The sequence below is a fragment of the Heterocephalus glaber genome, unplaced genomic scaffold (genome assembly GCF_053883595.1).
Source record: "Heterocephalus glaber isolate CG9 unplaced genomic scaffold, H.glaber_assembly_v1.0 deba00000594, whole genome shotgun sequence".
In the NCBI taxonomy this organism is placed as follows: Eukaryota; Metazoa; Chordata; class Mammalia; order Rodentia; family Bathyergidae; genus Heterocephalus; species Heterocephalus glaber.
The window spans coordinates 22,044,633-22,071,310 of NW_028258151.1; the positions used below are offsets into that span (position 1 = coordinate 22,044,633).

Genomic DNA, 26,678 nt, shown 5'->3' on the forward strand with positions numbered 1-26,678 from the left:
AACCAAGGACCTTCACACTGAGCTACATCCTCAGCCCTTTTTTTGTTTTGTTTTGCTTTGTTTTTGAGACAGAATCTCACTATGAAGTTCAGGCTGACCTTGAATGTGTAACAATCCTCCTGCCTCAGCCTCCTGAGTACTGGGATAACAAGCATGTGCCACCATGCCCAACCTCAACCATTTTTATTTTTTATTTTCAGACAGGGTGTAGCTAAATTGCCCAGGCTGGGCTAGAACTTGTGTGACATATGCTGCGGTAGTCCTAGCACTCAGGAGGCTGGGGAAGGAGGATTGCTAAGCACATAATGAGACCCTGTCTCAAAAACAAACAAACAAACAAAAAACCTGAAATAACAAAATTCTTTAAGAGACAGCAGAAAGTAAGGTAGTCATAAATGATGAAGTTGTTTCAAAGCTGCAACAAAATAAATGAAGGAATAGTATTGTACTTGGTTATAATAGTACAGCATTACATTATTATACGACATATTACAGTACATAGTAGTATAATTACCCATAGTATAAAATAAATATCCTTGAGACTATTCTATACTATACATGGGGCAGTTATGACAGATTTGTATATGTGCCAGTACCAGTCTTAAGACATTTTGCCAAGTTTAATTTGCAGCAGGTTTTCTCTCTCTTCCTTCCTTCCTTTCTTTCTTTCTTTCTTTCTTTCTCTCTTTCTTTCTTTCTTTCTTTCTTTCTTCCTTCCTTCCTTCCTTCCTTCCTTCCTTCCTCCCTCCCTCCCTCTCTCTCTTTCCTTCTTTCTTGTACTGGGAATTAAGCCCACTGAGCCCACCTCTAGCCCTTTTTGTGTTTTTTTAAATTACTTAAATTCTTTTATTGGTACATTATAGGTATACAACACAATTACATTTCTCATTGGGAATTGTACCTTTACATAATGCATCTTGGTTCTTATTTTTTCCCCGTTCCTAGCCCTCCCTTCACCCCCTCCACCCTTCCCTATTTACAAAGACTTTGTTTCCATTTTTTCCCCTTTTTGTATTTTTAAGAGAGGGTCTCACTAAGTCGCTGGGGTGGCTGGGCTCGAACTTTTGAATCTCCTGCCTTAACCTCCTAGAGTGCTGGAATTACAGGCATGCATCACTGTATCTGGCTTTTTCTTTTTTTACTGGCCCATAAGATAATAACAATGATATATCAATGATGTCTAAGACTAGATAAATGACAGGATCCACAATAAACAGCAGGTACCATGGTGAGGACTTTACATAAATTTTCTGCATGTGTTTGTGAATAAACCAGGTGAATTAACTTTCTTCACGCTAGAAGAGGATCAGTTGCTTTGGGTTGCAAGTGATGGTGGCCTTAAAAATATGTTTTAGACAACTTCACCTCTTCATATATTCTGGATTAAAGTCAAGGTGGAATATTTTGAGTTGCCACAAAAGCAATGAAAAGCTCACTTCCATTTCCAACATCTTACCTTTGTGAAGCAGAATTTTGTGCAGTGATAGCAACCAAAACGAGATTATAAAGTAGATTTGATATAAAAAAAAACACGGGGTGTCACTGACTCCCTTCACCTTTGACAGGACTATCTAGTTGCAGGAAAACAAACTCAGAATTGGCCGTGGTGGTGCACACTTGTAATCCCAGCACTCAGGAGGCTGAGCCAGGAGGATTGCTGAGAGTTTGAGAGTTTCGGGCTCCACAGTGAGTTAGTTCAATGCCAGCCTGATCAACATAGCAAGGCCCTGTCTCAAAAAACAAAGCAAACAAACTCAGGACTCCCACTGATTCTGCTTTATGGTGAGTTGAATAATTATTTGTTATATATTCCAAAGTAATTATAATAGAAATAAAGTGCACAATAAATGTAATGTGCTTGAATCATCACCAAACCACTTCTTTCCCCCCATCTGGGGAAAAATTGTCTTCCATGAAACTAGTCCCCAGTGCTAAAAACACTGGGGACAGCTACAGTAGAGTAGGTCAGTCTGTGATTTTGTTGCCAGCATCTTAATGAGAGGTACCCCTTTCATACATTCCATCCAGGAGGTTTTATGACAATCTACTGCTCTGATGGAACTTTAAACTCTATCAAGAATGAATAAACAAGAATGTAAGCAAATAAGATGTCGTGGGGGGCTGATAAATCCTAGCCAAAGGCAGTGTACCAGGATGTGGCTACTGAGGGGTAGCATAGTAGGGGGTGAGGTCACACAGGTTTGGAGCCCATAGGAAGGAACCTGGGTGTTATTCTCAAAGCAGGGGTTGGTTTTGTGTGGTTCAGAGGGGAAGCCATATGGTGTCCCTGGCTCCTCACAGACCTTTCGTTATACCACACACACTTCTGTCCCTCTTCCCTGGCCAAATCGGCCATCGGGCTGTTTCAGGGATGTGTCAAGTTCTTTTCTGCCTTTGGATAACTACATTTCTTATTTCATTTGCCTGGAAACAGCCACCACCACCATCAAAACTATTTCTCCACACAATTATATGGTCGCTCCCCTGCATCATTCAGGTCTGTGTTTGAAGTTCTCACCCCGTGCCTCCCATCTAAAATGTTTCCCTCCACCTCCACCATTAGGCCTCTTCTCCGATCCCCAGGTGCTCTTGCATTGCTTTGCTTTGCTTTTTGCAATTAAACCCAGGTCCTTCACACTGAGCTGCATCCCCAGTGCTTTACAAAATGTTTTGCTTTGAGACTGGGTCCCCCTAAATCAGTAAGTTGCCCAGGCAGGGCTCAAACTTGTGATCCTCCTGCCTCAGCCTCCTAGAGTGCTGGGATTACTTACAGGTGTGCACCACCAGGCCTGGCTTGCTTTGTCTCAACCATGACTTTATTTCTTCACCTGTTTATATTTTATTGGCACCACTGGAGTATAAGTGCCACATGAGGGTGTGGACTGGAACTGCTGTGTTCACTGTGTGTTCCCAATGCCTAGCACATCGTCTAGCACACAGCAGAGGATTTGATTCATTGTCTATTGCTTGCTTTGTTTGATTTTTGTTGTTGTTGTTACCTGGGATCGAACTCAGGACCTTGCACTTGTGAGGCAGGCGCAGTTCCGCTGAGCTAAATCCCCTCGTTGTCTGTTGCTGTGGAACGCACTACCCCCCAAACTTAGTGGCTCAGAATAACATTAGTTTATTTTCTCATACCTCGTAGGATCAGGAATTCTGGAGGGCTAAGCTGTGTTGCAGCTCAGGGTCTTTAATGGGGGGTGGACTCATCTTGGGCCTGGGATGCGCTCATCTTGAGGACCTTGCAGGATCTTCTGCTGAGCTCTTTGATATAACTACTGGCCAGCAGCCCTCAGTCCCTTACCATGTGAGTTTCTCCACAGGGCTGTTCACAACAGATTGGTTGGAAAAATTATCAGAGAAAGAGGAGGGAGAGAGAGAGAGATCAAGGTGAAAGCCACAGTACCTTATTAAGACCTAGTATCTGAAGTTGCACACTAGCATATCCACTTCATTTTATTAAAAACAAGTTTCAGGGAGTATGAAGCAGGAGGATCTCCAGTCCAAACACAATCTGGGCAATTTAGGGACTTAGTGAGACCTTGTCTCAAAATAAAAAATAAAAAAGGCTAGGGATGTAGCTCAATACAAAGGCCCTGGGTTTAATCCCTATAACCATAGAAAACAAAAGAACACCCTCCCTCTCCAAAAAAACAAAACAAAACAGAAAAACAAATTGCAAAGTCCAACCCACATACAAAGGGAGGAGAATTAAATTCCACTTCATGAAGGGGGAGGAGTGTTACAGAATTTGTGGGCATTTCTAAAAAATGAACACAGTGACTGATGAATATTTGTGGATTGAAGGGATGTATAAATGGGTTACACCTTTAAATAATCACTCTGGCTGCTGTGTGGAGAACAGAGTACAGAGGGGGAAGACTAACAGCAACAAGACAGGGAAAGATGATGGCCATCAACATTTATTCTTTTCCTGCTCTCTGAGGTGTTCCGAGCTCTTTATGGCCATGAACTCATTTGATCCTCAGAACAACCTCATGAGGTGTGTATCACGCTATTGTCTCCTTTTCTAGACAAGGAAACCATGGGCCAGAGATGTGAAGGAGCAGGATCGCAGGCCAAGGGTGGTGCTACAGTCTACACAGCTCTGGCCGTGGAGATTTCAAGCGCCTCTATCCTACTTTGTGATTCCAACTCATAAGACTCCTGGGCTCAAGGTGTTACAAGAATCTAGGTTGGTTGACAACCATACCTTAGATATAGAAGTTTCTTTTAGTGATACTAAAAGAGACCTAAAATAGACTGTGGTTGCCCACCCCATGCCTGTCTCCCCCCCGCCCCCGTATGTGTTTGTTCCAGTGATACTACAATAGACTGTGGTCTTTCTCTCTTTTCAGTAATAGGAATATATTGTGATGGTGAAGATAAGACTTTGAGGTCTTTAGCTTTTATTTAAAATGTTTTGGGCGGGGGAATGTAGCTTAGTGGTAGAGGACTTCCCTAGCATGCACAAGGCCTTGGGTTTCATCAGCAGCACACAAAATAGGGCTGGGGATGTTGCTCACTGATACAGTACCTGCCCAGCATGGGTGAGGCCCGAGGTTTGATCCCTGGTACCAAATAGGAAAAAAGGAGACAAAAACGAAAACATAAAGGGCCGGGGATTTAGCTCAGTGGCACCATGCCTGCCTCCAAAGTGCAAGGTCCTGAGTTTGATCCCCAGTACCAAAAAAAAAAAATGTTTCTAGGGAGAGAAACAAATTCTTAAACACATGGATACTCCCTCCCGGGTGTGGTGGCGCAGCACTGAAGAGGCTGAGGCATGAGGATCATCACAAGTTCAAGGCCAGTCTGGTGTACTTAGTGAGTTCTAGGCCAGCCTGAGTTACATAGTGAGATCCTATCTCAAAAAACAAAACAAAACAAAGCCCTCCCCAACAAAAGAAAATGAGAGTATCCTGCTCTTCTTCCAAAATGGATTTGTTTTTTTCATATATTTGAATAAATATATATTAAGATTCTGAATTTAGTATGTAATTTTCAAGCAATTAAGCTGATTTTTTCATGGATCTAGATTATTTATGTCAGAAATGTTATTTTCCTTTCATATTTGTTGAACTACATTAAAATATCATTACTTTAGCTCATTACATAACCTGTATTTTAATGAAATAAACTATATATAAGCAAGTTAAATTTCCCACTACACAGCTTTGAGATATTCTACTGATTTTATGATAAGCCTGAATTGTCTTCTTCATTTTGAATGAAATTCCTTTGTCTGATCGCAGACTAAAAATGACCTTTACACTGTAATTTTTAGTATGCTGATTAAAGAAGAACGCTTGTTTAGGTTTTATTGCACATCCATTCAATTTTACTGTAACTTGAACTAATTGTATTCTACATAAGAAAATACATCATTTTTATTTTTGCTTTCACATTTGATTGCTTCCCTTTATAATCTTGTAGATGCTCTAATGATTCTTTCCTCTTTTTACTTTTCGCATTTTTTCTTCTTGTAAATATATTCTTTTCCTACTAGAAAAAGAAGTATAATGCTGCACAAATCTCAATGGCAATCTCAGGAATAATTTTTCTATGTTATTATTATTTTGAAGCTGTGAGCAGCTATCTGTGCTACATAAAAAACAACGAAAATACCGAGCAGTATTTGGTGTTTTAGGACGCAAACACAGGGCTTGAGGACATAGCTCAGTGGGGTTGTGCTGACCTAGCATGTGTGAGCCTCTGGGTTTCATCCCCAACTACACATAAAACAAAAACAAGACAGAAAACAAAAGGCAATGATAAAGGGCCGAGGATTTAGCTCTGTGGCACCATGCCTGCCTTGCAAGCAGAAGGTTCTGAGTTCGATCTCTGGTACCAAAAAAAAAAAAGACAGAAAATGAAAAGCAATGATGGACCCTGTCTTAGTCACTTTTCTGCTGGGACACAATACCTGATACTCACAGCTTAAATGAGGAAAGGTTTATTTTGCCTCACAGTTTGTAGAGTCCATAGTCCAGTGGCTCCCAGGCAGGACATTATGGCAGAGGGGCATGGTGGGGATGGCTGCTCATGGCAGGGCATCCAGGAAGCAGAGAATGATGGGAGGAGCTGAGGGGAGAGATAAACCCAGGCCACTCCCACACACCTCCCAGTGACTGGCCTTTTCTGACCAAAACTTGCCTCCTAACAGAGTCAGCTATAAACCACCATAATCCAATCACTTTCCAAAAGCCCCACCTATGAGCACATGAGGCTCATGGGAGACATCTAGATCTGAACCCTAACATACCTAGAGCACTAATCTCATGATTACCATAACTATCATGCAACACAGAATTTAAACATATGCATAGTAAGCAATTCACATGAATAAGCATATTTATATTTATTGAAGGCAAATCAGGAATACTGGGGGTCAAATGTGGACAGGTGGAATGTGAACTTGATTGATCTGAGCTGAAATTTTAGTTGATGTTTTATTATTAACTGAGAGGAACACAGTCAGGACTGTTTTCTGGTTGGAGTATAACCCCCTAACAGGCTTTGAGATTCTGCATTTAGGGCAAGACAGTTCTCTCAGGGAATAATTATCCTTTTCAAAGTTGAGCAAAAACAGAACTATGGTACAAAATTGAATATAGTAAAGGTGAGAAGTGAGGACTAAGCTTGAGAGTGACTAATTCCTCCTTCTGTAGAAAAGAGAAGAGGGAGAAGGCAGAAACAGAAAAGGGAAATGTTGAAGGAAGGCTAAATTTCCTTTTATAGTTCAGATTTGCCCTCTTCTCTTGCATTTCTGGGGTTGATCTCAAATAGGGCACAGATTAAACAGTGTAACCCCTCCAATTAGTTTAAAATTAGACTTTTGGATGGAACCCAGGGCCTTGTACATGCTAAGTGAGTGTCTTACAGTGAGCTCCACCCTCTGCCTGAAATGAGACATTCTTTAACATTTAGACTCAGCTAACCTTTACTTTGTACCTAGCTTATAACAGGTTTGCATGCTGTCTCATTGAATCTTCCACTTCCTTGCAAGGCAGACATTGTAATGTCAATTTCAAAGATGAGGAAAGAAAAGCCTGAGGTTGTAGCTCAGTGATAAAGTTCTTGCCTAGCATTCATGAGGCCCTTGCCTACCATCCCCAGCACTGCAGAAAATGAAAATTAAGAAATGAAGAAAAATGCTTTAAAGGCTGTGAAATATGTCCCAAGTCACAGAGTGAGCTGCAGAGTCTCCTGATTCCTAGTTTTATTCTTTCTCCATTTCCGGGGAGGGACAGAGCATGAGAGAGGAAGTCTCTTTCAGCAGGCTGCTGCGTAGGGACAGGCACGATGCATGCTGCAGACACACAGATTTGTAGGTTTATTATGACGCTTTTCTGACAGATGGCAGAAAAGCATGTTGTCTTAACAAAATTGGTATATTAAGACAATTTTCTGACAGATGGAAGTAAACCCTCATAAATGCCTTTTTTTCTATTCCAACGAAGCCTTTGTTTGGGCTATTGGTGGCTTTGTCTATTTTAAAACATAATAGTGTGTTTTAAATAGCATACCATTCCTAAGATTAAACTTGAATTCACTTGAGGAATGCACGTTTTGATCAAAGGAAGAATCATTCACTGGTAAGGATCTCTGCATGTTAGGGGGACAATTTACGAAGCCAGGGAGCAGTTTGAAGCTGTGTCTTTGAACAAAGGAGGGAGACAACTAAATGTGTAGGGGAAATGTAATGTAAGGGGCATCACAAGAAAAAGCACTAGGGAAGAAGGAAGAGCACTGGTCCAGATCTCACACATCAATTTAGACCCCTCCTGAGCAAAACTTAGCCATACATACTAACTTCATCCTCACCTGTACCTGGTAACAGCTCTCCTTTACCTGACCCCTGGAAGGGCTGGATTGGTGCATATGTTGTTGATGTATAAGGACAAATTCACACCCAAAGAATTTTTTCTTAAATGCCTGACATTTCGCTAACCCAGAGGAAACTGTGTGTCAGCAGGCTGAGTGGTTTTTTTTTTTTTTGTAGTTGTTGTTGTTACACGGCTGTGCATGACTGAACAAGCCACTTGTGTTACTGAGCACACCTTGTTCTGGATGTCCCGTGTGTACTTCCGCATACATTTCACTATGGTTCATGAGCTCAGAAAAGAAGAGTGGGTGATTTCCTACTTGGACATAGGCGATCAAGACTAAATATGGAGGGGCTGGGGCTGCTTCTCTAGATTGGACATAAATAGAGGGTGGGCTGGGCATTTAGCTCAGTGGTTTCGCTGCCTGCTGTGTAAGTGCAAGGACCCATGTTCGATCGCTGGTACCAAAAAAAAGAGGGAAGAAGGAATTTGGGGATAAACCAGGAAGTTCCTATTTCAGGAATTCAGAGTCATTGATGGGAGGAAAAAGCATTGAACCTGTATGGTCTTGGTTAAATAATGAAACCTTTCTGAGCCTCTGTTCTCACTTAATTGAATCTCTGTTCTCTCATCTGTAAAAAGAGAAGATAGGACCAGATAAGCTTAGATAAGTCTTCTCCATGTACCATTTTAGAGGAATATAAAGTTCTACCATCCTTCTCCTAAATTATGTCTGTTATATCTATGATTTGATGTTGAGACTTGTGAGGAATACAATTTTCAACTTTAAATCTTCCTAAGGGGAATTATAATCTCCTCTATGACTACATATTTTATAAAAAGTATTTTGAAATATGTATGTAGTAGAAGTTTATACTTTGGGGTAGATACGTAAGGCTCGGTTCTAAATCCAGATAATGTACACTTAAACATGGACAAAGTGCTTTATCTCTCTGTGTTTAATTCTCTCATCTGTAAAATGAGGGTAATAATAATTATCCTTGAGCTAATCGATAAAAACACTCACAACAGTACCTGGTGTATAGTAGGAACTAAAAAATATTATGGTGGGGTGAATAAGAATCACCTAGGAATGGAATGTTCAATCAGAAGTTTTCATAGGAGTGAATATTTAATTTTCAAGGGGGGATGTGACCCCAGGACCTCATACATGCTAAGCATGTGCTGTACCATTGAGCCCCAAGAAGACAATATTGATGGCAGCAATGGCCTGGGCACTGAGCAAATAAAAGTTAAAGTTGTCATTAAGAAAAGAGATAAGAACACCTTGGTGGGATCATAGGGACCATAGATAAATAGCTAAAAGAGTTTTATGAGGTCCACCTGTAATGTAATAGTCACCCTGGGAAATCTGGACAGTTTGAGCATGGGAAACAATAGTCTGAAAGTTTATGAGCAGAAAAATGTCAAGATCAAGTCAAGATTGATGATTTATTTGCCTGTTTTGCATTACCTTAGTTTAAACATATCTTTTGTACTACAAAAACCATGTTAATCTATGATATTGCATTGTAAGTATAGATGACGTCTGAGAATTGAACTGCAAGAAGTCTGGAGAGAGGGAACACAGTCAGTGGTTTAGGCCCTGGTAAGCCTTTTCACTCAATAAACTGATGTCTGTGGGCAATGGAATCAATCAGGCCTAAAAGGTGCATTTTGGCAAAGCCTATGGAAATAATGTGCCAGGGATTTTAAAGATTTCCCCAGCATGGAGACATCATTTGCTTGTCAGATGAGGAGGTATGCTAGTATCTTCACTATCCTGGAGGAAGAAATGGAAAAAGTAATTGAAGGTTTTAGAAGAACTTTGAGAGAGAGTGATTATAGTTGCCTATCATTAATATACATATCATATAAGGTAGAAGATTTAAAACAATGCATACTATATTTTTTGAAGAATTTAGGTAATTTTTAAGGATGAATTTTACTTTTTGACATTTTGCCCCGTACTTACTACAGTCCCTAAATCCCAGACTAAAATGAGATTGTAGTCTGGGCACGGTGGCACATGCTTATAATCCCAGCATTCTGGAGACTGAGACAGGAGGATTGAAAGTTCAAGGCTAGCCTGGGCTACATAGTAAATTCAAGACTTACTGATGTCCAGTCTCAAAAAACAAACAGAAGGTAGAGGCAGAAAGATAGTGAGTTCAAAGTCAGCCTGGGAGTTATGGTTTGTATCCAGATGGCCCCTCACAGCACTCATAGATAGGGCTTTTGGAAGATGGATGGATCGTGGGTTTGTGGTACTGGATTAAGGGTATGTGATACTGGGGATTATTCCACTGATTGATTTAGCATAGTTCTGGGTGTGGCTGAATAGATTTACTGAAGAGAGAAGCACCACTCTTGCTGTGGGTAGCATCACCCACTAGGCTTATAACCTGAAGGGAATATAAAGGGAAAGAGAGGCTCACTTCTTGCTGCCTACTGTCTGCCATGACGTGGACTGTTTCTCCCCTGCCATGCCCTGCCTTAAAGCCCCCCAACTATCGACTGAAACTTCTACAAACGGTGATCTAAATAAATCTTTCCTTCTTTAACTTGTGGGTGTTGGGTATTTTGTCCCTGTAATGAGGAAGTAATTAAGACACTGGGCTACGTTGAGTTTGAGGGTACCATGGGCTATATAGACCAAAACCAAAACAATGAAATTATGAACTTCTAGATTAATATGGCATTAGTTTTGTCTGTATTTACTGGGAGCAGTGTTTTTGGTTTGTTTTTTGAGGGTACCGGGGATCAAACTTGGGACCTTGCCCTTGCCAGGCAGGTGCCAGAACCATAAATCCCTGGCCCATTTGCTTATTTTTTTAAGGAAGAGAAACAGATCTTTGGGTTGCAAAGAGTTACAGGTGAGTGGGCTTTTTAGTTATGCAAATATGGACAGGAGTGGTTTTTTCCATCTCTGCTGCCCCTCCCTGAGTCACAGGCATATAAAGCTGATCTCCAGGAAGAAGGTAGATTATTTGCCTAAGGAAGACAGGACCTCTTTCAAGGGAGGAGATAGAAACATTCTGATGAACTTTTCCTCCTTGGTTTGTAATTAGGGGGCTCTTTGGTGGACTGGAACCTCCCAATCCCTCTCCCTTAAGATCTTATGGCAAGAAAGAACGTGTAGGGTTTGCAAACCAAAAAACTCAACTTCCTCGAGGAAGATGAGTGTGGGTTGGTGACTCAGGCCCTGACAAAGTTCCAGGCTTTTTCTTGGAACTGCAGTGCTTTGGACAGAAGCATGACCATCACTGGCTAAGGCTGCAGAGGGGCACTTCTCTATACTGACACCTGTATGTCATTCAGCAAGCAATGAACATGAGGTAAGTACAAGGAGGATTGGCATCCTCTACACAGAGCAATTTTTTTGAGGAGGGAGAGACCTAAGAGAAAGAGGTCATGCACTTCACGTGTGGGTGATTACGAATGATTGTGACTGCTTGTAGTCTGAGTCTATGGAGGTCTTCTTACTGCTTACAAAGAAAATTCACTCATTCATCTTATATTTACTGAGTTCCTTTTATATACCAGGCCTGGTTCTAGACTTTTGGGATCAAACAACCAACAAGACAAAATTCCTTGAGAGGAAGGAGACAAAAAATACCTACCCTCGTATCTAAGATGGTAGAAGTCCTAAGGAGAGAGATAAAGATAGGGAGATCGTGTGTGTGTGTGTGTGTGTGTGTGTGTGTGTGTACATATAGATAGTTATAGCTGAAGAAGGCTTCATAGAGAAGGTACTTTATGAGGAAGGCGGTAAAGAGGAGGTGGGTGGATGCTTGTGGGTGTTCCACATACAAGGTGATCTGGGCCCTTGAGGAGCGGCTGAAACAGCAGGCACTGTTGGTGAAGAGACAAGAGTAGATACATTCGTTGGAGGCCAGTTCCATGCAGGGACTTTCACACTACTGTAGGCCACTGTGCAGTTTTTGGCTTTTACTCTGAATGAGACTGGCAGTCATTGGAAGGAAAAATTGAATAACACAAATGTAGAAAGAGGAAAAACAAATGGTTTCCATCCATGGTTTTCTCACTGAAGGCAGTGGCTGGGTGAATCATTCTTTGTCCTTCCTTAAACTCTTCACTAGCTTCTTTGCTGATAGAATGAGGTCCTGAATCCTGGACTGGCCTTTCTCTCTGCCTTTATCCTCATCTGCTTTGACTCATTCTCTCTCACTAAAAGCTGTCTTGCTTTCTCGAAATCTCTGATCTCTGTTGCCTTTTCCTGTGTGACTTCTGTATGTATTTTTTTACTGGGGCTCAAACTCTGGACCTTGTGCTTTCGAGGCAGGCACCAGAACCACTGAGCTAAATCCCTGGCCCTGTATGTATTTTTTTCTTCTGTCTCAATTTTTCTCTCTTGTCTTCGGGCACATTCATACTCATCCATCGGATCTCAACTTTTATTTATTCATCACTCAGGCCTTGTCATCGTTTCGAAGCCTTTTGGCTAAGATCAAGTGTAGCCCATGTCATTGCACAAGTCTGTGCTTATAAGGTCCCTGAGCTTGGTTTAATTCTCTGCTGTTACAATCTTCAGATCCTTAATACTTTTTGAACAAGCATCCCTGGTCTTTTTACTTTGCTCTGGGCCATGTATATAGCAGGTCCTGTTGAATGGTCCCCCATGCATCTTTGCCTTGGTGTTGTGGATACAATGAAGCATAAAAACAAAACAAAAAAATGATGCGATCTCTTCTTTTGTGGAGCTTTCAGATTAATGGAGGAAGTAGTTGTTAATCAAATAACCGGAAAATAAATGTAAAATTACAACTTAGATAAATGCGGTAAAGGAAAGGCACCTATGGGAATCTGGCTTAGTGAGGGACGTTGAGATTCTTCCTTGAGCAAGTGAGCACTTGAGTCCTAAAGGATGGGAAATGAGCCAGGCTTTCCATGGCTTCCCTACCTCTCACTTGATTAGGTCTTCCTATTCTAGTCTGTCATTGACCCTGCCCTTCTCTTTTTTTATAATATCTATTAATATTGTAATTAATTGTATAAGTCAACTTTCTTCAGAAAACATAGGTCCACAGGTTATCTCTCTTTTGCCATAGCACAGGGCCTGGTACATACTGAATCCTTCCTCTCTCTCTCTCTCTCTCTCTGTCTCTCTCTCTGAGACAGGATCTCCCCATTTTCTGTAGGCTGTTCTTAAACTCTAGGGCTCACATGATCCTCTCACCCTGGCCAGAATAGCAGTGACTACAGTCATTTACCACTGTACCAGGCATTAAGTAATTTTTTTTTCTGTACTGGGGATCAAACTCAACCTTGTGCTCGCAAGGCAGATGTGGCGCCACTGAGTTACATCCCCAGCCCTAAGTCATATTTTTGAATAAAAAGATCATTAACTTTTTGGTATTCTTTTTTGCATCATTAAGTTTTTACTTTTTTTTTTTTTTTTTGAGACAAGGTCTCACTATGTAGCCCAGGCTGGCCTTGAGCTCACGGTAATCCTCCTGCCTCAACATCCTGAGTGCTAGGATTACAAGTGTGTGCCACCAAGCTCAGCTACATTTTTCCATATACAATTCAGGAAACTGCAGCCTGGCTTTCAAAAGAATTTAGTACTATAAGAAATTTTCCTTACTTTTTTTTTTTTGCCAAGTTCATAAAATGGTAAATCAAGAGTTTTGAATGATTATATGGATGTTTGTGTTCAAAATGGATTTGAGGGGAGAAGGAATTAGAGATAAAGAGAGGAGGTTAGGACACAATAGGTACAAAGCAGAGGTGGGCTTGAATTAATACTTATTTAGCAATATTTTCTAAAAACTAGTCAGGCATTGTATTAGGCCCTGGTAATGTGATGATTTTTTGCAAAATGACAGAATCTCTCCTGGAATTTATAGTGTAGAGTCCAGGGTACTGTATAGGGATAGAAGGAATGCTCAACCCTTCATAAATGTAGTAGTGCTGCAAATACAGAGGGTCGATGTCTTACATTAGAGGTGGTCTAGAAGGCATGAAAAATTTCTGAAAATTCGAAGGTGGAATATTTTCTGTCTTTCTCTAATAGATTTATTATTGTAGCTAGCTCCTTTAAGTAGATTACCCTTTTTTTGTTCTTTTGGTTATTATTTATTAAATCAAAAGTAACTAAATACTAAGTAAATGCCTCCTATCTTGAAGAAAACACTCACCATTCAAATCCAATGGAGCTGGAAGTGGAGGGGCACGTCTGCGATCTTAACACTTGGGAGGCTGAGGCAGGAGGATCACTTTGAGTTTGAGGCCAGCCTGGGATACATAACAAGTTCAAGGCCTGTCTGAATTACATAGAGAGACCCTGTCTCAAAAACAAACAAACAGGGCCAGGATTCAGCTCAGTGGTTTCCTGCCTGCTGCGCAAACGCAAGGACCGCACCCGAGTTCAATCCGGGTACCAAAACAAACAAACAAACAAACAAATCCAATGGCTTCTAGGTATTCTGCTGTCTCTGCCCCCCTTCCCCACACCCCTCCCTCTCTCTGTCCGAAAGTACTTGGGGATTGCAGCAAAGGTCTTCACATTGACCTACATCCCCAGCCAGTTATTTTTTTTTTTTTTTGACAGAGTCTTATTATGTTCCAAGCTGGCTTCTAACTTGCTGTCCAGCCCAGCCTGGTCTCGAATGCTCTATCTTCTTGCCTCAGATTCCCTAGTGCTGGGATTACCAATGTGTACCACCACACCCTACAGCCAGCTTGTTTTATAGTTTTTATTTTGAGACAGGTTCTCACTAAGTGGGTAAATTGCTCAGGCTGGGCTTTGAGATTCTCCTACCTCAGCCTACCTATGCAGTGCAGATTGGCCTTGAACTTACTATGTGGCCCAGGCTGTCCTTGAAGTTCGCAGTAATCCTCCTGACTCAGCCTCCTGAGTGCTGGGATTACAGATGTGGGCCACCATGCCCTGATAAACCTTTCATCTTTTAAGGGCGTTCTACAAAACATACTTCTCCCAGTTTGAAAAGCAGCTGGGAATAAGTGCATATAAACATACATGCAGGAAGTTGCCACAATCCCTCTGCCTTGCCCTAGATCCTGGAATCGAAAAGTGGGATAGATAAATCGTAGTAAACGAAAACCTAGTGAAGAGGATGAACAAAGCAAAGAAGGAATGTCTATTCCAGAGGAAAGTGCTTGGGCTTGCAAAAGGCTAGACATTAATTTGGAACAAATGGAACCATAGGAAACAAGTACTAAAGAAAATTAACTCTGAAGGACAGGTGCACAGAAGGTAAAGGATTGAAGGAGAGGGAAGCAAGAGACAGGGACCAGAGACCCGAGGCTTTGCTCAGTCACCTTGGTCACCTCACCTCCCTCTACTTCTTTGAACCCCTGTCCTAGGCTAAGAGCTGGGACCAAGGCTCGCTGAGGTTCTTTCATGTCAAATTCTATGGTTTTATGATTCCGTGGGTAGAAATGGTCCATTTTGTTGATTTCCTAGTCTCTAGGGGGAAGAAACTCCTTTGAGGTTGTAACTGAGTAACCTGGTGGAGAATCACCAACTCGGAGGTGAGCGAACTTCACAGTATTGGAGTTTTGGACTTTCGAGGCGCTTTGGGAAAATTTCCAAGAGGGCCTTTCATTATCTAACCTGGTCTGACAACTGAGGCTTTGGGATGGGGGAACAGCAAAGATCTAGTTTAGATTGAGATTATTCGAGTAAGCATTTCTCCTTTCTGTACACTTGGGCCCTGAGAAACAGACCTTAAAGGGGTGAAATGGGGAATCCTGATTACAGGGTCTGGAAAGGCCTGTAAAAATCCTGTTTCCGCATTTTTATCTTCTCTTCGGGTGTCCGGATCTTGTCTTCACTGTGTATTTCTGGCGGAGTGGGCCTGGAGTGAGGCTGACGACAGCAGGGGTGGGGTGGATGGATGCTTCTGCGGGAGGGACGGCGTGAGGGCGCCCGGGCCGCCTGCCTGGCGGGCTCCGAGAGGCGAGGGCGCGGCTGCGGCGGGCGGGCCCAGGGAGGGGCTTCCCGAAGGCGCCGCGGCCCGAGGGAGCGCAGCAGGGCCGCCCGGGTCGGCGCGCAGAGCGGCGGCCGGGCGCGCGGGCAGTGCCGCTGCGGACGCGAAGTAGGAGAAGGAGGGGCCCGAGATCGCGGCGGCCGGCGGCGGCTGCCTGGGGCGCGACGAGAGCCGGTGACGCGGCGCCCCGAGGAGACCAAGGCGCGGGGCCCGCCGTCGCCGCTTTCCTTTCCTTCCCCTCGTCAGAAATGGGCCCCGACCGCCGCGGGTCCCGCATTCCTTGCCGCCCTTAGGCCCCCTTGGTTCGGCCGTCCCCACCCCGGATCCCCGCGAAGGAAGATGAGGGAGACGCGCCCGGCGCTGAGCAGTAGCGGTCGGGGGAGGGTGTTTCGCCGTTTCCTCTCAGCCGCGAGAACAAGATGGCAGCGGCCGCCGAGAGGGGCTGAGGCCGGGCTGGGTGGTGCCGCCTGCTGAAGCGCTTGGCTCCCTGTCCCCGGCACGGCCCCGCGACCCAACCCGGACATGCTCAGGGCTGCGGCCGCCCGAAGAGGGGAGAGCGCGGGCCTCTAGGAAGGTAAGGGCGGTGGGCGGCGAGGGGCTCCCACCCACGGGAGGCGGCGTGGGCCCCGTCTGCGGGTCTGCGGGCCTGCGGCGGCACCCGGCCGCTCCCATCCCCGGCGCCCTCGCGTCCCTGCTCTCCGGCCCGGGAGGCAAAGCCCGCGCGCACCAGGCCGGAGGCCTCGGGACGCGGGGCGGCGGCGGCGGTGGCGGGGGGAGGGCCTCGTTTCCGCGCGCGTAGCGGTGGCGCAGCCTCCGGGAAGTCGCCTTGGCCCGGCTGTGCCCTGCGATCCCGGCCTCCTTCCCTTGCCAAGGTTGCGCAACGGCTCTTCCCAGCAACCGAAGTTTTGTTTAGTCCCGCTGGGGGCCTCTTCCCCACCGAAGCCCTGAGCCGTCGCGACGGAGACCTTTTTCCTTTCACGAAAGGGGGAAACAAACACAAACGCGGACGCTCGAAGCGCCCCAGCCCGTGACGGCGTCCGGGGCTCTGTCCCCCTCCCGCCCCGGGTCACCGGCGTTGCGGGCCCGGAGGGTGACTGTGGGGACGTGCGTGCGTGTGATTGTTGGGGAGGAGAAATGTGAGCCGCGGCCCCGCGTCCCCAGCGGCGGGAGGAAGGCGTGGCGGCGGCGGCGGCGCGGCGGGGCCGTTGCCGTTGCCGTTGCCGGCTTCTCTCGTTACGCGGCGGGCGCCCCCTCCCCTGCTCCGCGCTGGGAGAAGTCGCGGACAGACCTGGGCTGACCATGTTTGTTTTCCTGTCCCGGGGGGAGACGGCCGTTTTAAAATGGTATGTGGCTTTCGGGGGAAGAAGCGCCGTATTCCCCAGTCTTAACTGGGCCGGAGGAATTGCGCTGCGGGGTGTGTTCGTAAATTACCTGGGACCTGTTACGGAGGAGTCCACGGCACCTTCAGTGCTGGAACCGTGTTTTCACAACCTCTTGCCGGCCTGCCTGTTCGGGGATTTATTTTCCACCTGTCAGTTCGCTGCTTGTAAGGAGCTTCTATCAGCAACGGCAGTTTTTCAGATTATCATTTAGTTTACATGGAAGGCTTATGGGTGATTCTATTGTCAACTTTGTTTTGATGTCTCTGGTACAGAGCTGGAAAAGTTAGCTGGTAAACCAGCCTGTGCTTAGGCGTACCTTCTAGTTTGGAGATCGGCCGATTTTTTTTTTTTTTTCCTATTTTAGGTATTTGCTTATAAGCTGTAGCTTTTGAAGTGAGAGTACTTATATTCAAGCTATTTCGCTTAATTTCAAGATTTTAATTGGTGAGTGCTTTAAAATTTTTTTAACGAGGTTCCTTTTCTGATCAGATTATTTAATTTTTGATGAAAATTTAAGCCAGATCGGTGGGGGTTTTTTGTTTGTTTCCCAAGAAATATTTTAATCCATCATTCACATTTAATATTTCAGAAGCTGGGCAAATCTCACCATATGTTTAAGTCTAGATTCTGCTTATGTTTGCAAGTGCAGTGCTAATTTTATACAATGAGCAATGATAAGGTTTAGATAGGCCATGATTAAGCTTAGTAGTGTAAGTAAACAAAATATGACTGACCTTTTAAAAAAATGTTTTCACGGTTTTATTGGTTATTTTATGCCCTCATGCCATTTACCAGTAATTGAAATTTAACCAATCAACCAATTTCTTTACTTTTAAATCAACAAGGAATATTTTGCTATATTTATAGGTTGTATTTGTAAAGTGTAGCTCATTTTATTTATGAAATATAATTTATAGCCTTTGCCAGGCTTATTTTTCTTTAATATTTTGATTGTTTAAAATTTGTGGTAAGAGTTGTGTGGAAATATTTGTGATTTTTGAACATTTCATTAGGTCTTGTATTTATGGGTATTTTTTTCTAAGAAAAAGTATTTATGGAGAGCCACAGATTAAACTGTTTTAAACAGGTAAAATGATCTTGGAAGTCTAGAACAGCACTGGCCATTAAATGTTTCAAATTTATATTTGGACCCTGCTGACTACAGTGGCTAAACATACATATTAGGCAAGCAGATCATAACATGGTGAGGCAGTCTTAGTTTATTGTCATAATATTTTTTCCACTGAACTAGTCATTATGTTTTTAAACCAGTCATTGGCTTCTGGGTATGGGGTTTTAAAGTCACATTAAAGTGGATGGTTTCTATGAGATAATTCTTGTAAACATGCTTGAAAAGAAGCTGTGGGTCATACTATTTTAATTTTTTGGGTGTTCTGTCATAGAATACCAAAAACATAGGCTGCAAATTACAGAGGTAGGTTGCGGTAGCAAGTTTGATATTGGCACATAGGTGTTTATGTTTGATGCAAAGTACTGAAAACCTTTTTTATTTTCTTGGCAACTTTTTAGTTTTTTTGTGTGTGTGTGATGCTAGAAATAAAACCTAGGGACTTAAGTATGCTAGCCAAGTGTTCTACCACTTTGCCACACCCATAGCACCTTTTCTTGCAACTTTAAAGGGCAGTAGTTATCAAATGAACTTTTTGATTGAACTTTTGTTTTTAAATATTTGATAATGTGAACACTGAAGCCTTACTGAAAAGAGGAATGGCAGAATATAAACTTCAGAATATGGTAATAGTGTTTCCCAAAACCTGATTCACATGCATGTAAATGGAATACTTATTTGCTTATTTTCCATTTGAATGTTAAAAATGATTTATTCTGGTAACTTTGAAATTAATTTTATTTTGTCAGGTAAGAGGAGTTATCTTACTAGTGTTTTCATTGTTAAAGGTTCGTTGGATGTGGCAATAAAGTAGAATAGAATTTCACTATGGGTGGTTAATTTAGAGAGGGATAAAAATGTAGTTTCCATTAATTCAACAATAGAAACTTTACCTAAGTTTGGATATGAAAAGATGTCTTGGTAATACTTAGAGTTAAGGCTGTTCTAAGGAACTTTGAAATTTTCCGTATTAAAATATCCTTCGAGCTGGGCATTTAGCTCAGTGGTTCCGCCGCCTGCCTCACAAGCTCAAGTTCTCAAGTTCGATCCCCGGTACAAAAACAGAAAGAAATCCTTCTACAAGTAGTTGTTCATGCCTCACATCTATTAGAGGACGCAGAATAACTTGATATATGGTTATATGTTGCTGCCAAAATAAATACACCTGTTGTAAAATTTGTGGGTTGCAGCTGTCCTAATTTCCTGATGTCCAAAGTTGAGACTTAACAATGTGGGATGTTTAACTTGGAAGTTACTTCTGAAGACAGACTACTAGAACTTCATTAAAATGGAGGAGTATGTCTGTTACTGTTTATTTTTTTAAAAGGCATTCCTCCTCCCCCACACCTTAACTGGGTTGTAGTATTATTTTTCCCTGTGGGGACAGAGAACAAGTTTTTGCTGAAAGCTTTGTTATGAGGAGCTTGTATATGATACAAATGTAAGTGTACAGGAATTATCTGTTGTTGGTGGTATTTTTAATGGACTGGGGTTATAGCTAGGTACAAAGGCCCTAGTAGGTTCAGTCCCCAGTAAGGGGTGGGTGGGAGAATTATCTTAAATGTCTTTATTGGTTCTGGATCCAGCTGCTTAAAAGATATATCCTGTTTATTATCTTGAAGCATTTAATATAACCAGAATAAGGATATGTATTTGGACTAGAAGTGGAGGCTTTTAGGGCAGTCAGAGCAGTGTGTAGACAACTTAGAGAAGTACAGTTTACTTCTTTAGGTTGGCTTAGTATAAGTAGGAATGGCTTAAGGGAAGAATTTAGTATGCTTTTTCTATAGCTTCATAGTTATTCTTTTGGATCTTAGTCATTGTAGGGCGAAAGTATAATAGATATTTTGAGGATGTGTTTTACATTTTATAAGAGTGCTTGTAAAATTAGACCTTAAGTGTTTTTTAAAAAATTTTTAATTTTTTTTTAGAGCAGGCTGTTCTCAGTTGATACTTGGGCCTTATGTCACTAAACAAAGGCAACATATTGTCCTGATTCTGAGATCCCACTGTTATGCTTAGACCTAGAGCCTTTGATCTTACTACTTGTGTGGAAATTAAAAGAATTAGATGACTATTGACAATATTATATTTTAAAGGCAGGCTCCTGTGGTTTGGGAACAGTTATGACATAAAGCAGATTTACTTTGTGTTTTATATTTAGTAGTTTACTGCTAACTCAGTACTTTAGTAAACTCTCATTTTTCAAAAGAAAGTCTTTGTAATTTAATAAACCAAAGACAGTATTTAAAAAAAAAAATCTTAAATGTAACCTTGAGCCGAAGAATTTCTCTAACTTTCTGAAAGAGTGAAATATTTTGCCCCTGTGGGAGACTGAGCCAGAAGGAGGGTGTGAGGCAGATAAGGTAGGAGAGGTTGCTGGGCATAGTAGAGTTTGGTTTAATTGGATGTGGGAGAGCAAAATCTGTTTTGAGTTAAATGGCCACATTGATAGGGACCAGAATTCTCTTATAGTCAGTGAAAAATTGTGATAGCTTGAGAGAAAGATTAAGAATAAATTGGTGGCACTTGCTAAATGATGTCTTATGAAATATCTTTTTGTCATCATCTGACTTTAATTTTCAAATCCTCTTTCCTTCCCACTCCTCCTTTCCTCTGTGTTTCTTGTGTTTTTGTTCTTCAATCTGAAAGACTTTTCCTTGATGTAGTGTTTGGGGATCATAATCTTTTCATATCATTTAAAAAAATCTTGTGTTATAAGTTTAACCTGAAGTTGTAAGTGTGAAGAGTATAGCACATACTATTGCTGTTAAAATGAGTGATTTATAGTATTCTCTTTTTTGACACAGGGTCTCACTATGTTACTAAGTTCAGGCTGGCCTTGAACTCCTGTGATCCTCCTGCATCAGCCTTCCAAGTGCTGGCATGCAGTACCACACCTGGCTTAAAACTGATTCTTTAGAGTGACTCTTGGTCACTTTGAAAGTAAAGGATTGCCAGGGTGGGCACCATAATCCTTACCCTCATTTATACTGGAGCACATTTTTTAATAGGAAAAAAATTGTTTAGATATGATAGGCATTAAAATAATTGAATCATTATCCCTTTAAATTTTGTAGCTGTTTATTATAAGTTACATTTGTTTATATATGGAGATGTACCAAGAAAATTTTCTTGAGGTGTGATAGAAAATATGAAATTTGGCTGCATTCAAGTAGCCAGTTATTCTGTTAGAAATGACAAAGTATTTGATTTGCTAAAGATGTTTTTAATTTTATCTATTTTATTTTATTTTATTTTATTTTATTTTTTTCAGTACCCGGGATCAAACTCAGGACCTTGCAATTGTGAGGCAGGCGTGGTGGCACTGAGCTAAATTCCTGACCCTAATTTTGTTTTTTTAAGACAAGGTCTCATGTAATCCAGGCTGGTTTTGAATTCATTTAGTAGCCCAGGCTGGCCTCAAGATCCTGATACTCCTGCCTCAGTCTCCTGAGGGCTAGGATCACAAGCATGCACCACCATGCCAAGTCTAAAAGACATTTATTTTTAAATTCTTTAATTTTCCCATATTTTGTTAACACATCATTCATAAATTTATACAAAATATTTTAAGAGTTAAAAAACCCCAAAATAATATATTTTGAAATATTTGTAAGAAGTAACTTACAGCATGTACCCTATGAAGCATTTATATAAAGGACTAAAAATTTCATTTTTGTGTGTTTTGATTGGGTGTTATCTGTTTAATAATACAGTCTTGTACGACTTTATGTAATGCTAGTTTTTTTTTTGTACTGCTACAGTTTTAAGTGAGAGTGATAACATGCTGAACATTGAACCTGACTTTTTAGAAACATTGCTTCTACAGTATAGCTTAAATAAATAATTCTGAAGACTTTAATTTATTACAGTTTTTGTTGAGATTAAATAGGGTAGAGTGACATAAAATTGTAAGGAAAATTTCAGGTTATGCTGCCCTAGATCCCATAGTTATGATACTGGGCTTTACTACATTTTTAAAGAAATAAAACATGTTTTGGACCAACTGTTAGCAGTTTTGTTGGAGACAATACAAGTATCTCTGCAGAATATTAATTGTAGGTTTATATTTGAATATACAGTTAGACAAGAGTAATATGTGTTCAAAAATACTGGATTGGTAATCTCTTTTTAGTGTGCTTTAAATATTTTTTTGTAGCTGGATCACAGATGCTGACCACACACAAAAAAGAAAATTTATTATAGTAAATAAAACAGGTATTTGTGTGAAAACTATCGTACCCAGTATGTGTTTGAATGTCCACAAAGTGCAAGTTACTCTGCTGTGAAGTGAATAGCATGTAGTCCAAGTTTTGAGCAAGTAGTGAAATTAGCCAAATATTGTAAATTTTGTATTTTTGTACATGTATTAGTGATTTAAATATAGCATTCCTTAAGGGTTGGCTGCAATTTGTGATCCTCCTGCCTCAGCTTCCCAGAATGCTGGGATTACAGGTGCCATTTAAGGTTCTTAAGACTCAGGGCTGGGGAGTTAGCTCAGTGGTTCTGCCGCCTGCCTAAGCTTCTTAAAAGTCTTTATTTCATATTGTTAAATATGAAATATTTAAATAATTTAAAAGCATTGAAAAGTATTCATCTTACAGTTTTGTGTTATTAATTGCTGCTGTCCTAATAATGTTTAAAGCCAAAAAAGTTCACATAAGGGCCAGGGATTTAGCTTAGTGCTTCCGCCGCCTGCTTCCCAAGCACAAGGTCCCTATTTTGATCCCCGGTACCAAAAAAAAAAAAAAAAGTTCACATAAAATATAAACAAAAACTTGACCAATTTTAGTTTGTGATACATTTTTTTATCAAGGCTAATGAGTTTGATAGCTAATTGTCAGAGAAGCATACTACCTGTTAATTTAAGTTAGAAGAGAGTCATATTTCCCAGATTTGTTTAATGTCCAATTTTCTTATTTTTTCCTTTCTGAATATGCACAGTTCTCATAGTGCTTGAGAAAATTCTGTTGTTTGCCTGTTCTACCTTTCCTCTTTCTCCTAAATTTGGAATATAGAAACTTTGAAACTATTCCTGTGTGAACCTATGGAAAGAAGATAATAAATGAAAACATTTCAGAAGGTTCTTTTAAGAATGTTGAAAGGCCGGGGATTTAGCTCAGTGGTTCTGCCGCCTGCTTCGAAAGCGCAAGGGTCCCGAGTTCGATCCCTGGTACCAAAAATAAAAAAATTTAAAAAATAAAAATAAAATAAAAAAGAATGTTGAAATTACTAGCTGTAATTTACTTGGAACCCACTATATGACGTGAATTTAGTTTTAAATTTCATTTACATAAATAAAAATACATCATTTGTTTTTTGTAATACTGGGGATCAAACCTAGGATCTCACACATGTCAGGCAAATGCTCTACCACTGAGCTACATCCCCAGATAGAAGTGTGCAAAGGACAAGCATTATGTTGAATTCATTATAATTGTTTATAATACAACCTTTGTAATGAAATTTTATAATTTGGTGATATTTATATTTTTATAAATGCTTATTTAAAATTGAATTCTGTATGGAGACTCTCTTAGGGTGTTTTGAGACTGTAGCATAATTGATTTGCCAGTAGCATTGAATAGAAAATTGTTGGAGTGTTTGCCTTGCAAATTGCCCTGTCTAAGCCTAGCATAGTTTTGGTGGCTAATCTTATTTTACTTATTTGTTTTTCTCACTATGTTGCTCAGACTGGCCTCAATCTCCTATGTTCAAAGGATCCTCTGGCCTCACCTGTAGTTAGGACTACAGGTGCACACCACCATGCCCAGATTTCTACTTGTTTTTCTTTGTACAGCTTGGAACTGTTTCCTGTTAGACTGGAAGATGAAATAGGTCATTTCCTAGCTTAGGAGAATACAGAGCATTATTGAGAAAGATATATATTATATATATTATATTTTAATATTTTAAAATATAAAACAGTGTCTGAACTATTCTTCAGTTCAGAGACTATGTTCTATTGACTTTCTATCCCTTGAAGTGCATAATAGACATTAGGGAATCAAATATGTTATTATAAAAGTGGCCAAATGCAGACATGCTGAACTCTACCCATGTACCCTATTAAAGTATGGCATCCCCTATAATTTATCAGTTAAAATGTATGTGAGCCAGGTGTTGTCATATAGGTAGGTTTTCAAGCTAGGAATATACTTTCTTTAATAGGTGCTATTCAAATTTTATATTTCCTCCAGAGTTAGTTTCATTAATTTGTTTTCCAAGGTACTTCTTAGAAGTTGTCAAATTTATTTCAAAAATTTTTGTAATATGCTTTCTGTATCCTTTTAAATTCTGTAAAATCTGTGGTAATGTCTCCTAGATCTTGATATTGTAATTTAAAAAATGTATAATTGATATTGTGTAACAGGAAGAAAAGGTCTAAAGGAGCAGGGGAAGTGGGAGGGGTAGGGGAAAGGAAAAAAGGGAAAAGAAAAAATATGAGAAAAGGAAAAAAAGGAAACAGTCTTTGCAAATAGGGGAGGGTGGAGGGTGTGAAGGGAGGGCAGGGGAAGGGGAAAAAAAAAAGAACCAAGATACTCATGTAATGGTACAAGATCCCAATGATGAATGTAACTGTATTTCATACCTAAAATGTACCAATAAACTTAATGGCGGGGGGGAAAGTATGGCATCCCCCCCACCCCCTTTTCCTTTTTATGGTGCTGGGGTTTAAACCCAGGGAGTGTGGAACCGTATCCCTAGCTTTTCTTATTTATTTTTTTATTCCCAGACAGGTTCTTTTCTAAGTGGGCCTTGAATTGTGATCTTCCTGCCTCTGCCTCTTCAGTGGCTGAGATCACAGGTGTGTTCAGCCTCACCCAAGCAAATTACGCATCTTTATTAATTAGCTACACAGGTATCTGACCACATACTTTGTGAATGTATCAGTTACAGAGTTGGCTTCTCAAAGCCAGCTCTATTTCCAACTGCATTACTTAGAGCAGATTGATCTGCTTCCTGTGTAAAGGTCAGTAGGCATGTGCTTCCTCCAGTGGTTTAGTGGTAAATTTTATTTAATCAGTTTGCAAGGTTCTGTGAATACAATTTTAAATGCTAACATTGTAAGTATTGTTATAAAATTATTATTTGACATATTCATCATGTAAAATTAATATGTAATCATTATTTTTGCATCTGCAATTCTCCCTAGCTGCTTCTGCAAATGTCTGAAAAATGACTAAGGTCAGTTTTGTTCCATAAGGAGAGTTTTAGTTATTTGACAATACATTTTTTTGTTAGTAAACTATAACTACTTTGTAGGCATTTTTAAGCTTATTTTTAAAAATTTTATTCCAGTTGCTAGCCTTACTTTTGAACATGCTAATTCAAACTCAGACTTTATAAATATCTTTTAAATTTTTTATATGATATTGATATGTATTTAGAAATCTCTTCAGCCTTGTAAATCTGAAACTAAGTTTTTCTTATCATTGTACAGTTTTGGTGAATGTCATTTTTAGGACCATGTATTAGTAATGGGACTTTTTATATTATAAAACAAACTCAGTTTTTCTGTGAGGCTTCCATTAGAAGAAATGTTTATGTGACCCTAAGTACATATCAAGTTGCAGTTTTAGTGTACAGCTTATTACAAGCAATGTGTCATTTAAAAAAGTTAATGATTAGAGGAAGTTAGAGCCAGACCAAAGCAGTAGAAATCTTTCTGTGAGATATTATTTTGAGAACCTTAACATTTTACCATTTATGTTCTTCCTGTTGTTTGTCTTGGCTTTTGAAGCTACTGTGAAAGGCCATCTTCAGTTGACAAGGTGCATATGACAGGCTCTGAAATTTAGAAGTTTCTACATTAGAAAAGTTTTTGAAAGTTCTTCATTAAGTTCCCTCAAAAGGGCATATAAGTAAAACTAAAATCTGAGTAGGAAAAAAATATTTTGAATTAACAATGTAATATACACCAAGACCATATAGGATTTAACAGAATTTGGAAAGTATAGATGACTTTTTTTGTTCCAGTTAAATTTCAGAAGTCCCAAAATGTCAATAATAAAACTTTTAGAAAAATTGAAAGAACTACAATCAAGCTTATGTTGTAAATATTTGTATTTTTACCCGTTACAAATGAAAAATGCATGTATGTGAGAAATGGGGAGCAATAACCATTGTTTCACATTTTTGCTTTTTTAGAATTTTAATTCTTACAGTATGCATTACTCTAGAGTGACAATTCTCTGTCAGGGGTGAATGTAGAATGTTAAAGTATTTGTTAAAGTATGGGAAATTCAAGATGAGAATCTTAAAAGAGTTATTTAGGGTAACCTGTACTATTGAAAATTTTTATAGATATTGACCTTGGATTCTATAAAATGTTCATTTGAGAGTTTAATCATTGTCTCTT

At 40.5% G+C, this 26,678-nt stretch overlaps 1 protein-coding gene across 9 annotated transcripts in view; it reads left to right on the plus strand.

The window, feature by feature from the left end:
* The window catches only part of Hipk3 (homeodomain interacting protein kinase 3), a 137,872-nt gene that overhangs the window by 17,703 nt on the left and 93,491 nt on the right, over positions 1–26,678 (plus strand). For 2 of the 9 annotated variants that reach the window (XM_004852069.4, XM_004852072.4), the window contains exon 1: positions 15,837–16,376. The exons of 1 other annotated variant lie outside the window; for it this stretch is intronic. The gene's annotated coding sequence lies outside the window, so the exon portion shown is untranslated. Of the gene's footprint in view, positions 1–15,829; positions 16,377–16,589; positions 17,146–17,557; positions 17,629–25,103; positions 25,125–26,678 lie in introns of those variants that run through there. 6 more of the 9 variants (XM_004852070.4, XM_021264383.2, XM_087205543.1 and 3 more) reach the window with 6 other exon arrangements.